Source organism: Gopherus flavomarginatus, chromosome 6 (genome assembly GCF_025201925.1).
Source record: "Gopherus flavomarginatus isolate rGopFla2 chromosome 6, rGopFla2.mat.asm, whole genome shotgun sequence".
In the NCBI taxonomy this organism is placed as follows: Eukaryota; Metazoa; Chordata; order Testudines; family Testudinidae; genus Gopherus; species Gopherus flavomarginatus.
Genome location: NC_066622.1, coordinates 137506828 through 137520098, shown reverse-complemented (window position 1 = coordinate 137520098; position 13271 = coordinate 137506828).

Here is a 13271-nt window from a genome sequence, read left to right as displayed (position 1 = left end):
GCATGATCACCATTGTGAGAGTGACAAGTGTCTCATTGTGAAGAACGTTCCATCCCTCCAAGGGGAGTAAAGAACAATTAAAGACTCTGTCCTTCCTCACAGCTGTCACTGCCTCCACAGAGGCACCTTCTCTGCACCACTCTGACGAGGGGATAGAGCAGAGAAGTGGGTTCTATTCCCACCTCTGCCACCTTCTCACTGAGTGACCTGGGGCAAGTCATGGCCCTGCTCCGTGCCAAGATTTCCCCTGTAAACTGGGGCTAGCCATGCTCGCCATCCTTTGCAGAGGCTTTGGAATGCAGGGTATTGCTAGCAATTACAATTCATAAGCAATGTCAGCCCAAGATCAGAGTTTGTCTGCCAGACCCGAAGCCTCGAGCCGGTTTAGGGTGGGGTGCAGGGGAGGAGGGAAAGCTTAAAAGACTGTCTTCCTGGGCCTTCAGGCAGTTTCTATTTACTTCCCTTTGAGTAAATCACGGAGCCCTAGAAATTGCTTTGACTCTTAAACCATACGAATGAAGCCACAGATGGAGGGAGTAATGGCTTAAATTTATTAGTGTGCATAAAATTGCTGATGCTAATTTTCTGCTGTACACCAACCACGCCGGCAATGGGATTAAACTGGGTTCCTTATTTAAACCAACTGTGGAAATGAAATTTACATTTTGTTAGTGTTTCTTCTTCTTCTTCCAAGAATCCATCCCTTAGCTCCCTCTAGAGCCTTAAACTGTGTATTGTATCTACTCATTCCTGCCAGTGGGCTATCTCGGCGGTGTGATACTCTCTTGATGGTAGAAGGTCTTTCCTGAGATCTAGCCTACACTATTCATCCCACTTTAACCCTTCCCTGGCCTTGCTTGGTGGGATGTAGTCCCACCCCTCAGGCGCTTGCTGCTTGGAGGTGCTTCTCCCCTCACCTCATATGGGTTGGCGCCAGGGTTCTTTTTTGTGATGCCTGGTGCCTCCATCCAAGGTGACCCCTCACTGTGCCCATGACACGGGGGTGCTGTCCCTTGGGAAAATGAATAATGCTACCCCTGCGGGCAAGGAGGACCAAACCCAGTACACCAGAACCACTAAAGTTCATCAATGCAAACCCGAGCCAAGGAATGACACACCCCAAAATAACAGGATGACAAAGGTGGACTTTATGGGGAGCAGGAAAATAGGATCTGGGGACGGAAAGGGTCAGAGTTAATTAATAAATACTAAACATGAACAAATCACCCAATCCCCGCCACTCACAACTCCTCCCAGCTCCCTCCCTGGCTCTTCCCAGACAGGTGGGATGCTGAAGATGAGTCTGTAGATGAGCACTCTGGTGCTCTGAATGTTGGCCAGCTTACTTGAAAGGAAAAGGGTCCCCTTAATGTGTTTGCACACCTGGATGGTGCAAGGTCCTCACCTGGCTCCCTGGTCTGGAGGTCTCGGCTGGCTCTCTGTAGCCAGTGCCCAGTCACATCTCTGCCCCTCTGGACACTGGTCTATGCAGGACTGGCATTGCCTGAGCCATGCGGTAGTTCCCACAGTTGTGTCAAGACGCCCTGAGTAGAGAGGGGCAGTTAACCCAGAAGTCCCTGGGCTGCTCCTCATCTCCCACATGTCCCAAACACAGCCCAAAATTAAACCTAGTCTCTTTGTGGGTCGGCCTGTCCCCACCCACTGAAGGGCTGAGCTGCTTGTCATTGGCCCAGCAAACTGCTTGTCCAGCTCACCCCATGCAGCAGCCTTCCTATTGACCTCAGCGGGAGTTTCGAGCACATTCTGTCTCCACCCCGACTCCAAGCGTGCTGGGCCATGGTGGCTGCTAGCTGTTATTGTTGTAGTCCGTAGGGTCGGACGTCTTCGAGGCTCAATGCAGAGCTCCAGGAGCTGGCAGATGCCAAGCGACGGGCGAGCAATCAGCGCCGAGGGAGCTACCTGCAAGTTCCCCATGGACCCCATCATGCTGCTTCCCTATGCAGCCCAGCACTGATACCCTGCCGTCGGTTGGTATAGGCTGTACGAGGGGAAGGGTGGCCCAGGGGTTAAAGGCACTGGCTTAGACTCTGGATTCAATTCTCATCTTGCCCACTGACTCCCTGCAAGTCCCTTCAGTTCTGCACGGCAGTTCCCCCTGCGTAAAGGGAGACGAGACAACCCTTCGGCTGCCTGGTCTGGCTGGGGTAGGAGTGTCTGCACAGCGCTGAGCAGGCTCAGTTGCGGTCTCTAGGTGCCACTGCACGGCTAATAATAAACAGAATAAATTACCGATAATCAAGGCTATTGTGTAAGGAAGGGTCCCACTAGGGGAGATGGGGGGGTTATTCATATTCGAGTGGCACCATGCAGCTCTAACATCCCGGGCCCTGAGTGTTCAGAGAGAGGGAACATCTCTGCCCCAGCAAGACAAGAAGAGGTGGATGCTAGGCCCAGAGCAGGGAACAGCCCGGGTCTCCTGGCTCCAGGTGTAGTGGCTCACTGCAGAACTACGCTGCCTTGCTATGGGGCATTTTCAGTCCCTACCTCTCTGAACGCAGCTTGTGTCATTGAAGGTTTTGGCGCCCCCAGAGGGTGAGACGGGCACGGCAGCAAACAGTGGCTGACCTAGGCTGGCATGCAACAGACAGAAATAAGGGGGATGCCCTTGGTCTCCATCATTCGTGCGCTCACGGGAAGGGAGCGGAGAGCAGGGCCTCTACAGGGAGAACAGCGCGCTCCCTGGAGAAGCCTGCCAGTGGACAGTAGAGCCTGGACATTGCTGCGCTCTTCCATCCCACAGGGGCCGTCTGCAATTACCAGCTGCTGTTCCCTGGGCGTGCGGGGTGGGAGAGCGCGGCTCTGCATGGGGAAGGAGGGAGCAGGCCGAGGCAGGGGGTCATGCCACTGGGTTTGTGGCACACGTCGTGGAGGGCGATCTCTTTCGGCTGGCAGCACCTGGTGGGCACTAACTGGAGAGGCCAGAGAAAGAGTAACAGGGACAAATAATCCTACTAAGGAACTCGCTAGTGTTTGCTGTGATGCCACATGGTGCAGCACGCACCCATCCCATGCCAGGCCTGTCAGGGAGAAGTGTAGACAAAGGGGTTAGTTCTGCAGCCCACGGAGCTTTGCTGGGAGTAGAATTGGGACCTGTGTTATAAACCCTGAGGAAGGGCTGCTCCATCAGCTCTACGCCAGTGCCAGCCCCAGCCTGCAATGTCTGGTGCATGTCAGGGGCAGAAAGGGGTGATGGTGGATGAGCGTGGCCACACTGCACCGGGCTCGGCAATTCTCTGCTCTCCAAGCCACTCATGGGAAACAAAGCATACATTAGAGACGCCCCGAGGGCACGCTGGCCTCAAATTACCAGGGAATACGGAGAGTGAAAAAGTTCTTAAGCTTGTTTTTGCTCGCTCTCTGTGAAATGGGTCAACTAATGCTCACACCCACCCACCCCCCGCAAGGACAAAAAGCACTAGGTAGGTGCTGAGTGTTTGCCAGGAGACGCAGCGAATGCATTGCTTGAAGTTTGGTTTTACAGGCAGTGGCTTGATGCACCTTGGGGATATATTGCATGTCTCTGATTTTGGCCCCGGCCCTGCAAGCATCAGTGGGGCTACTCATGTGAGGGATCATTTGCAGGATGGGGGTTTTAGGTGGTGGGCTAAGTGGGGCAGGTATCAGGGCTGGGGAAAAGGAGGGACACGTTTTTGTCATGAAAACATGCCCCTTCCCCCCCCCCAACTCATTCTTTGTCATTTCAAACCTCCCCTGGGTCTCCTTAGACGGGTTAAGAGGCCTACTACTGCTTGGCATTGTAGGAGCGCTCCTTTAGCTCCCGTAGTAGGGGCCCATGGGCTGACGGAGCAGAGCTCTAGTCTGGGCTTCCCTAGTGGGTGACTGAGCTAGAAGCTGCATCTGCTCTTTATGGATTCTTTCTAGCAGCGCCTCCTCAGAACGCCTCTCTCTTGTGCTTGGAGGTGAAACTCCCTTTTCCCTGCAGAGACCTGGGCTAGGGACCCCACCACGCAGCCCTGCGGCCTCACTGACGCAGAGCCCTCAAAGAGAATGGAGCCCCCTCCCCAGCTCCTGGCTGTCTCTCTTTCCCCGCTCTCTCCCGGCCTGGTTTGACGGAACTGTTGGGGCAGCTTTACTGTCCCCGAGATGTCTCCAGAGCTTAATCCCCGATTCCTGTTCCCCGTGCACAGTGGGCAGCTTGTGTTACCCGAGGAAGCGCTAGAAGCTGAACGCAGTGGGAGGCGGCTGGGAGGGATTAGACCCTGCAGGGATGGGACACAAAAGGACAGGGGATCAAATGGCAGGGCAGAGCTCAGCCCAGGCATAGCATGGATGGGGCTGGCTACTGAGAACTAGTCTGGCCGCTCCCTTCAGCACGTGGTCTCTTCTCGCCAGACCCTTTGCAAGCTCCTCTCTCTGTGCATGCACCCGGGTCCTGAGGCACATGGAGGGGAGGAGTAGAGCATGGGCAATTTCAAGAACAAGGCCAATGCAGATACAGCCTAGGGCTTCCCACTGGGCTTGGAACCACTGCCAAGCACAGCAGCAGCCTAACATGGGTAAAGTGGGGGGACGTTTGCATATAACCTACAGCGATTGCTCTCAGGTCTGTGGAAATCCATACAGGACGTTTGTGGTGGAGCAGAGACTGGACTCTAGGTTGCCTAAACTGGTGCTCTAACATTGGTCCACCCTTCCTTTCTAACCATTAGTCTTTAGTTTGAGGAAACATTGTGCGTACATTCGGGTCTACCTCCTCACGGGTATTACGACACCTCACTTCTATTGATGGGGGCCACTGGATCAGCATTCATGTCGTGTCCCCCCGTCAGTGCCTAGCTCACCCCTGGGAAGCTAATGATCCAACCTAGCAGACTGAGTTCAATGTAGCCCGGTCACTTCCCAGCCATCACCCGCGACGTGGTGCCATCCCATGGCTTTCTAGTCATCAGCCTGGCTTGAAGAGTTCTCCAACTCAACGTCAAGGGTTTGTTGGTATCCACATGGAACTCCAATGGATTTCTTTGCAGATCTGAGCCTCGCTGCTGGTGAAAGGTGTCCCGCTGGCAGCCTTGGTGAATTAAACTGGTTTCCCTCGCTCATTGCCCTGCTAGCATGACTCTACCTGGCTCTGTGGTGGGACATGGGGAGTAGTCGAGTCTCCACAGCCCATGCAGGTCTTGGTCTCTTTGTGGAGTGCCAAGGAATGCAAAGCTGTGTATATCACAGCACTCTGGGGTTCAGGGCTCACCCCCCTGATAGTTCATTCGATGGTCGAGGTTTCTATGAGAGCGATGGCTGGTGGATACATTTTACAGCAAGTCCCTCGAGTGTCATAACACAAAGGAAAACCAGGTGATCTTCATTAACATGAACTGAAAGTGAACTGTTTGGCTAGACAGCATGTACATTTTCAAGAGTTTGGAGCAAAACGGAGACAACTGAGTATCCTAGGACCTGGACACTTCCTTCAAGAACTGGATAAATTGGTGATAGATGGTAACCAGACGCGACGTGTGGGGTGGGCTCCAGGGGCCATGTGCCCCCCGCCCTGCCTCTCCCCACTCCCAAGTTGCTGCTTGGCTTGGACTGAGCATGCTTACACAGATTGAGCATGCTCAGTAACACCTGCTGAAGCTGCTGCCCTTACTCGCCCCTCACTATTGGCAGGAATGGGTTGTCTCTGATGGTAACCCTAAACGCAGGCTCCCTTCAATCTAGCTGGTGGCAAACCACATTATGTGCCCATTAGGGCACTGTGCTTGCTAGCGGAGGCCTGGGAAATAGCTCTGTTTCTGCCAGTGTAATTCTTAAAACAAAGCAAACAACAAATCTTGTCCATAACGCACAGGGAAACTGTGCGACGACCATGCGGCAAAACAGCTCTGGAGGATCAGGTGTGGAAGCTGTTGTGAAACGCAGAAGTAACCTGAACTAAAATCTAGTATCCTGACACCCCACAAACTCTGGGACTCTGCGTGCTGGAAACTGAAGCCAGCTCCAGACCCGAGCTTTGCAAGTGGCCTCCTATCTTTGTAATGGGCCATGCCCTGGGTCCAAGCACTCTCCATTATTCAGCTCCAGCTCAGGACCAGAATTTGGCAGCATAGATCCATCTCTGATTATACAGGTACTAGCATGGATGTGGAGAAGATCTTGCATCCTGAGGACTTACAGGGCCAAAGGGAAGAGGAGGTCACCTGAACATGACTGAAAATTGAATTCCTCCAGAGCTGCACATCCTTAGGAGAGCCGGGTGGGAAATGGGTTTTCTGTCCCAACAAAATTTTTGACAGTTCAGAAGTTTTTCCGATCTCTAATCAGGATGAAAAATTGAATTTTTGAAAATGTTTGTGAACCAAAAATCCCCAAAACATTTTGGTTCAGGTCCATCCCGCTGTTTTGTTTTGATTTTCTCCATATTTTTCTTTTGTTTTCTCAGAATAAGTATTGTACTCTAACTAATGTACATGTCTGAAGGAAAAGCCATTCTGAATGGGAAAACGGAATGTTTTTGTTTAGCAAATCTCAAAATGGGACACTGGGCCAATTTCAAAGTGCTGTTTTCAAACAAATTTTGAGCCAAGAAATTCATCAAACTTGACTCTTTCCAGTGAAAAGCTTGGGGTCTTGACAAAAACTGCATTTTTCTATGCAAAACACCCTTTCAGCTATAAATTCCCAATCCATAGTGACTTCCATTCTCACCCATCCAATAGCCAGATCACCAGTTTAACAAGAGCAACAATAGTCCCTCCGTGCCTGGCGAACATCAAAGACCATGCATCAACCATGGGCAAATGGACTCTTTGGACCTTCTCATTGGGCCCACTCCCCTGGAGTGTCCTGCCAAGGTTGCCAACCAAACCCCACCTATCTGTAATGAAAGCTACCTCCATGAACCCTGCCAGGAGGGGGTTCTGACTGGCTGCCGACTCTGCAGAAAGTTACAAGCTAAGGGGATGCTGCTGGGGCACTGGGATCAAACCAAGCCAAGGTTTGCTGACTATCAGATGAATCCAGCCATTCCCCCTCTTCCAAGAACGCGTGGGGGCCCCATCACTTGGGACACCAAACACTGGCCTGGACAGGACTCTGGGGAAGGTGCAGAGGGGACAATTCTGTCCTAGCTAGGGAGGTAGGTCTCTTTCTCGCCTCTTGGCAATGGCCAGTGCCAGTGCGGCTGCTGAATGGTGACCTCTATCTCCAGACTGGGCTGGAGGGGATGGCCTGCAAGCTCCGGGGGACAGACAGAGGGCTGAGAGGAGAGATGAAAAGTCGCCTTGGAGTCCATCTGCAGAAGCTCACCCCCTCCCTTTGTCAATTGATCAAACCCAGTGTCACCTTACACACCACTTAATCCTCTCCGTCATGCCTCTCCAGGCGGGGGGCGCAAGGTTGAGCCAGCTTCGGCTGCCCCGAAGTCACGTGCTGAGTGTCTGACACGGATTCTAGGCACATCGGTGAGTGATTGACACCACCCCAGCCCCTTGCACCTGGGATTCTCCCAGACCCCCTCCTATTCCCTTCCCAGGCTTTGTTGGACCTTTGATCTCAGCATGCGCTGAAGCTGGGGCCGCTCCCCTGGCCTCCGCTGGCTCCCCCCAGCTTTGGGAGGATCAGTCTGATTTTATCTGGATGTCTTGTGCCCTGGCAGGTGTCACTCTCTGCTCCTGAGACGCCTTTGAGAACTTTCGCTGGGGGGTGGCTTGTAAAAATATAGCCCCATCTTGAAGGCACATGTGCTGGGGTCGGCATGTTCTTCCTGTCTGGAATCCCCCGGTCCCCAGCGCCTCCTCCCTCATGACAGCAGCTGCTCGCCTTTACCTGCAGGAGGAAAAAGCCAGCAAGAAAAATCACGTCTGTTTCTTTACAAGCATTTTTGCAAGCCAGGGCAGTTTGGCACTGCCTCCTCCAGCAGAGGGGACTACCCAGTGCCCCCTGTCCCCACTCCCCCAGCTTGGAACCCAGCTGCGTCCCACCCAGGGCTGACGCCTGGAGAAAGCTCTCCTTCCTGGAGGGAAGGAATTGGGCTGGAGACCAGGCATGCTCTGGAATAGAGGCTAGAGTCGAGGGGAGAGGCAGGGACAGGTGTCGTTCCCTGGCTGTGCTGGTTCAGATCTGGACAGCTGGCACCCCCGCGAGCCTGGCAGCTGCCCATCCCATGCACACGGAGGATCCCAGCAGCATTAAAGAGGGTTACGCCACCCGAGTTTGTGGGGCAGGGATGGGACAGCAGGGTCCAGATTAGGAGGGACCCTCAATGTGTCCCATTGGGGTGCTGGTGCTCTGCTGCACGGCCCAGCTGCTCAGATCTTCTTGGGGCCAGCGGAGATAGAACTCATGTCCCACACGGGGGACCCCAAGCTGGTGGAAGCCTTGCCCAGCTGCAGCTCCACTCTGATCCCTGGTCCCCAGCACTGGGAGCATCCTGGACGCTTGCTGGGTGAGAGGCCGGAGCCTGCCATGACCCCAGGCAGGTGGACTGGCCCCTAGGGCTGCTGCTGGCGAGAGTTAGAACAGCCCTGAGCTGCTGTAACTTGTGCTGGGGTCTGAATTGGCCTGCAGCTGCTCCCAGGATTGGGATGATGACAAGGAGGCAGACAAATGCGGCGTGTAGCTCAGGTGCACCAGAGAATCCACCCCCTGTCCTTCTGCTATTGCTGCCTGTAGTTTATACCGGATGTTGTCCTGTGTTGGTACACAGCCCCAGAAGGCCTTTCGGGGCTGCACTTTGATTGACAGGCACTATATATTACATACAGTTGTGCTGCAAATATACGTCACTGTAAACGCCAGAACGACCAAAGATCCTGTCTTCGGAATGGCACATGGCCCGGTGCGCCAAATGGTCACAGCGGGGCAGGTCAGACAGACAAGTTTCTCCGCTAGCTGGAGGGATTTTCTCTTCCACAACCGGATCTCTTGCTCCCCATCTCCACCCTGGGAAGCTGCCCAGGGAGGTCTTCTCTGACCCGTTGACCAATATCGACAAGTCCTGAAGGCCGAGTGGCTCCCTCAGCCACTTGCAAATCGCTGGTCACACCATGCAGCACAGAGGTTTTCTTTGAAGACCTTCCTGTCCTATTCCTATAGAATCATAGGATGGAAAGGGACCTCGAGAAGTCTTCTAGTTCAGTCTCCTGCACTCATGGTGGGACCAAATATTATCTAGACCATCCCTGACAGGTATTTGTCCAAACTGCTCTTAAAAATCCCCAATAATGGAGATTCCACAACCTGCCTAGGCAATTTAGTCCAGTGCTTAATCACTCAGACAGGAAGTTTTTCCTAATGTCCAACCTAAACCACCCTTGCAGCAATTTAAGCCCATTGCTTCTTGTCCCATCCTCAGAGATTAAGGAGAACAATTTTTCCCCTCCTCCTTGTAACAATCTTTTATGTACTTTTATGTACATACTAGGCAGGCCTGGCACTGCTTAGCTTGGGAGATCCAATAGGATCACAGCTATTCACCCATCCGTTTCTAGCGTGCCCACCTCCATGTGTCGAGGCAGCGGGTGCTATCCATTGGACTGGCCTGTATGGGTGAAATTTTCTCTGCACAAGGTCTCTGCACCTTTTAACCCTGAGGATCAAGTGGCTCACGAGCCTTGTGCAGGGTTCTGTTCCAGTGCATGGGGACGTGATAACAGTCAAGGTCTTTCCCTCCATCCATGCTTAAATCCCAAATGCAAATGCTACCGCCTTGCAGCAGAGGCCAGGGTCCATGAGTGCCTGAAGTCACGATGGATTCACTGGGACGCAGTCAAGTGTTCTCTCCCGCTTGCAGTCCTTCCCAAATTCCTGACCATCGATCTAGGCTGTAAATGGATCCCATGCCCAGCTGACATGCCCTGATGCAGAGACAGGAGGGAAGAAGTGGCCGAACATATGTGAAAGTTACCAAGTGCAGGAGGCCGAGGAGCTTAGAGAAAGGAGACAGAACAAACAAGAGCTAGGAGACAAGTCACTGAAGCAACGTAGGTCAGGTAAGTAGTTTTGCCCTCCTGGAGTCCTGTTTCAAGTCCGGCTTTTTGCTCTTGATCCAACAAAGTTTTGTGGGGGTCCCAGCTCATTGTGTGGGGGATAAATCTCTAAACGGGACCAAATTAAACCTACCCAGACATGTCTGGATGCGCTGTCTGAGCACCTTGCAATCATTTCTGGGGGATTTTCCTCACACACACCTGTGAAGTAGGGAGCATAATTTGCCTGAACTCAATGACCCTCCCATCTAGTCCGATGATCCTCATTATGCAGAGGGGGAAACTGAGGCACAATGTAGATTAAGGGACTCGCACAGGAAATCACTGGCAGAGCAGGGAATTGAACCCAGAACTTTTACAGTCCTAATCAAGCCTCTGTGCTGTTAAACTACCCTTCTAGGCCAAATAACAACCCTGTTCTTCCCCCTCAGCTGGGTCTGCAGCCCAGTGACAGTACAGGTATAGCGTAGGACTGGTAGAAGGAAGAGAAATATGCAGCTTGTAAATGTAGGTGCCTTCCTCCTCTGTGACTCCCAGGTGGCAGAGTGCTCCCTTCCAGCACCCCTCTGGCTGGGGAGTTCCCACCCTTAATTCCTCATCTGAGTCAGGCTTGATTTGCTGACCAAGTGCATGGCTGGCTACCCCATTTACAAGCAATAAACCCAAATGGCCACGGTGGAGTCCGATGAGGAAATTGTGCTGAGTTTCTGCTGAGCCAGGTCCTCCATAAGCGTGTGCCTAGGCACAGCTCCACTGAAGTCGATCTTTGTCTGTGGAGCAGCTTTCCACTGGATGCCACACGGCTGCTTCATTCCGGGAAGAAAGTTGAGTGCCCCCCCACGTAGTTAAGCCAGCTCCTGTATAGGAACCAGAGCATTCCCTGGAGTCCCTGATCTGTGCTAACAAGGAGCTGGACTCTGGTTTTCATCTCTCTTCCATCAGCGTCAAGATCTTCAAGCATTTGCAATGTTCTTAGCCCAGCCACAGCTAAAGGGTACCAAGACTTGGCATCTGCTACTCCCTGGGTGCAGGCAGACTCATGCTGTCTGATGGCTGTACCACACTGCATAAGATCATAAGAACGGCCAGACTGGGTCAGACCAAAGGTCAGGGCCGGCTCTAGCCATTTCGCCGCCCCAAGCACGGCGGCACGCCTGCGGGAGGTCCACCAGAGCCGTGGGACCAGCGGACCCTCCACAGGGACGCTTGTGGGAGGTCCACCGTAGCTGCACGACCACCGGACCCTCTGCAGGCATGCCTGCAGGAGGTCCACCGGAGCATCCTGCCGCCCTCTCGGCAACCAGCAGAGTGCCTCCCACGGCATGCGGCCCCAAGCACCCACTTGGCGCACTGTGGCGTGAAGATGGCCCTGCCAAAGGTCCATCCAGCCCAGTATCCTGTCTACTGACAGTGGCCAATGCCAAGTGTCCCAGAGGGAGTGAACCTAAGAGGTAATGATCAAGTGATCTCTCTCCTGCCATCCATCTCCACCCTTTGACAAACAGAGCCTAGGGACACCATTCCTTACCCATCCTGGCTAATGGCCATTAATGGGCATATTCTCCATGAATTTATCTAGTTCTCTTTTAAACCCTGTTATAGTCCTAGCCTTCACAACTTCCTGGGGCAAGGAGTTCCACAAGTTGACTGTGCACTGCATGAAGAAGATTTTTCTTTTATTTGTTTTAACCCTGCTGCCTATTCATTTCATTTGGTGACCCCTAGTTCTTATATTATGGGAACAAGTAAATAACTTTTCTTTATTCACTTTCTCCACACCACTCTGGCTTCTCACTAGCATGTCGTCCAAGCCCTTGCACTGGGGCCTAGTGAATAGCTCACTAGCTCGGAGCTCAAGAGAACTGCATCCTATTCCCAGCACTTCCCTCAGGGTGCTGGATGACTGTGCACAAATAGTCACTTCACTCTTCTGTGCCTCAGTTTCCCCATCTGTACAATGGGGATAATGATCCTGAGCTCCTTTGTAAAGCCCTTTGAGAGCTACTGATTATAAGAGCTAAGTGGTGGTGTTATTATCTTCCGTCATACAAGCAGTTAACCCCTCCCTACTCATTCAATGAACGCAAATGGTTTTCACATCTCAGCACTGCAGACTTCCTCCTCGGTCTCAAGCTGAGCATAACAAATCAGAGCACCAGCCAATGTCCTGGAGCCCTATACAGCTGGCTTCAAATGACCATTATAACCTTGCAATAATAGCCACCCGTCCAGGGTTGCTGGCATCTGCACTTAGCAGACACAGGTTTACCAGCATCAGAGAAGGTAAACCCAGGAGTCACTTCACTCTGCTGAATGGCCGTTCCTGTGTTGTGCTCTAGTAACAGGTGCTTCATTCTAACGACGCTGTGCTTCTGTGAATGGGTTTATACTATCTAGAAAATCGGATTCTTTGTAATTCTGGATTGGATTCAGAAGGCTGCAATTGTCTAATGGCTTTTACCTTCCCCGGCTCCTGGCACACGGCTTGCTCAGTTATATGGTGTCCTGAGAAATCGAGGGCTGAATACTCTTCTGGCATAAATCTGTACAGCTCCATTGACCTTAATGGAGAGCCATCAATTTCCACCGCTGGAGAATTTGATGCACAGTGTTTTGCTGATGCAAGTGCCGGTCACCATGCAGACTCGATCACTTTCAATATGCTAGAGCCATGTATTGTACGAGGCTATCATCTACATCAGCCGTTCCTCCTTCCAGGTGCCCAGTTACTCCCTTGCTGAAGGTAGAGGGTGGATTTGTAAAGCCAAAAGGAAATATGTGGAAATAAACTACCCAAATAGTACGATGACATGTGCTGTGCAGAGGATGGAAGTCCTGTTTCAGGAAGGATTTAGAGATTTTGAATTTTGGCATCCTTCCAAATCTGATTGAAAACCAAATATTTTGAAATTCTTCATAAAGGAAAATTCAGGGAGGCAGGGGGAAGAACTGTTTTGGGTCGATGAAAAGGTTTTGTTTGGATTTTGACTCTTTTTTTTAAATTGCATTATGGTATAATATGGACTATAATGCAAAATAAAACAATTCAAAATGAAAAGTTGTTTCAAAATGAAAAATCAGACTGTTTCATTCTGAAAATGTCAAAATGTCCCGTTTTGATATTGCCGGAATTCCCCCCACCCGTTTATTTTCCTCCAAAATGAAATTCCAGTGCAATGGATCTGATTTTGCAAAGCCTTTGGATTCTGAAAATAAGAATGGCCCCTGGGTCAGACCAAAGGTCCATCTAGCCCAGTATCCTGTCTTCTGACAGTGGCCAGTGCCAGGTGCCCCAGAGGAAAT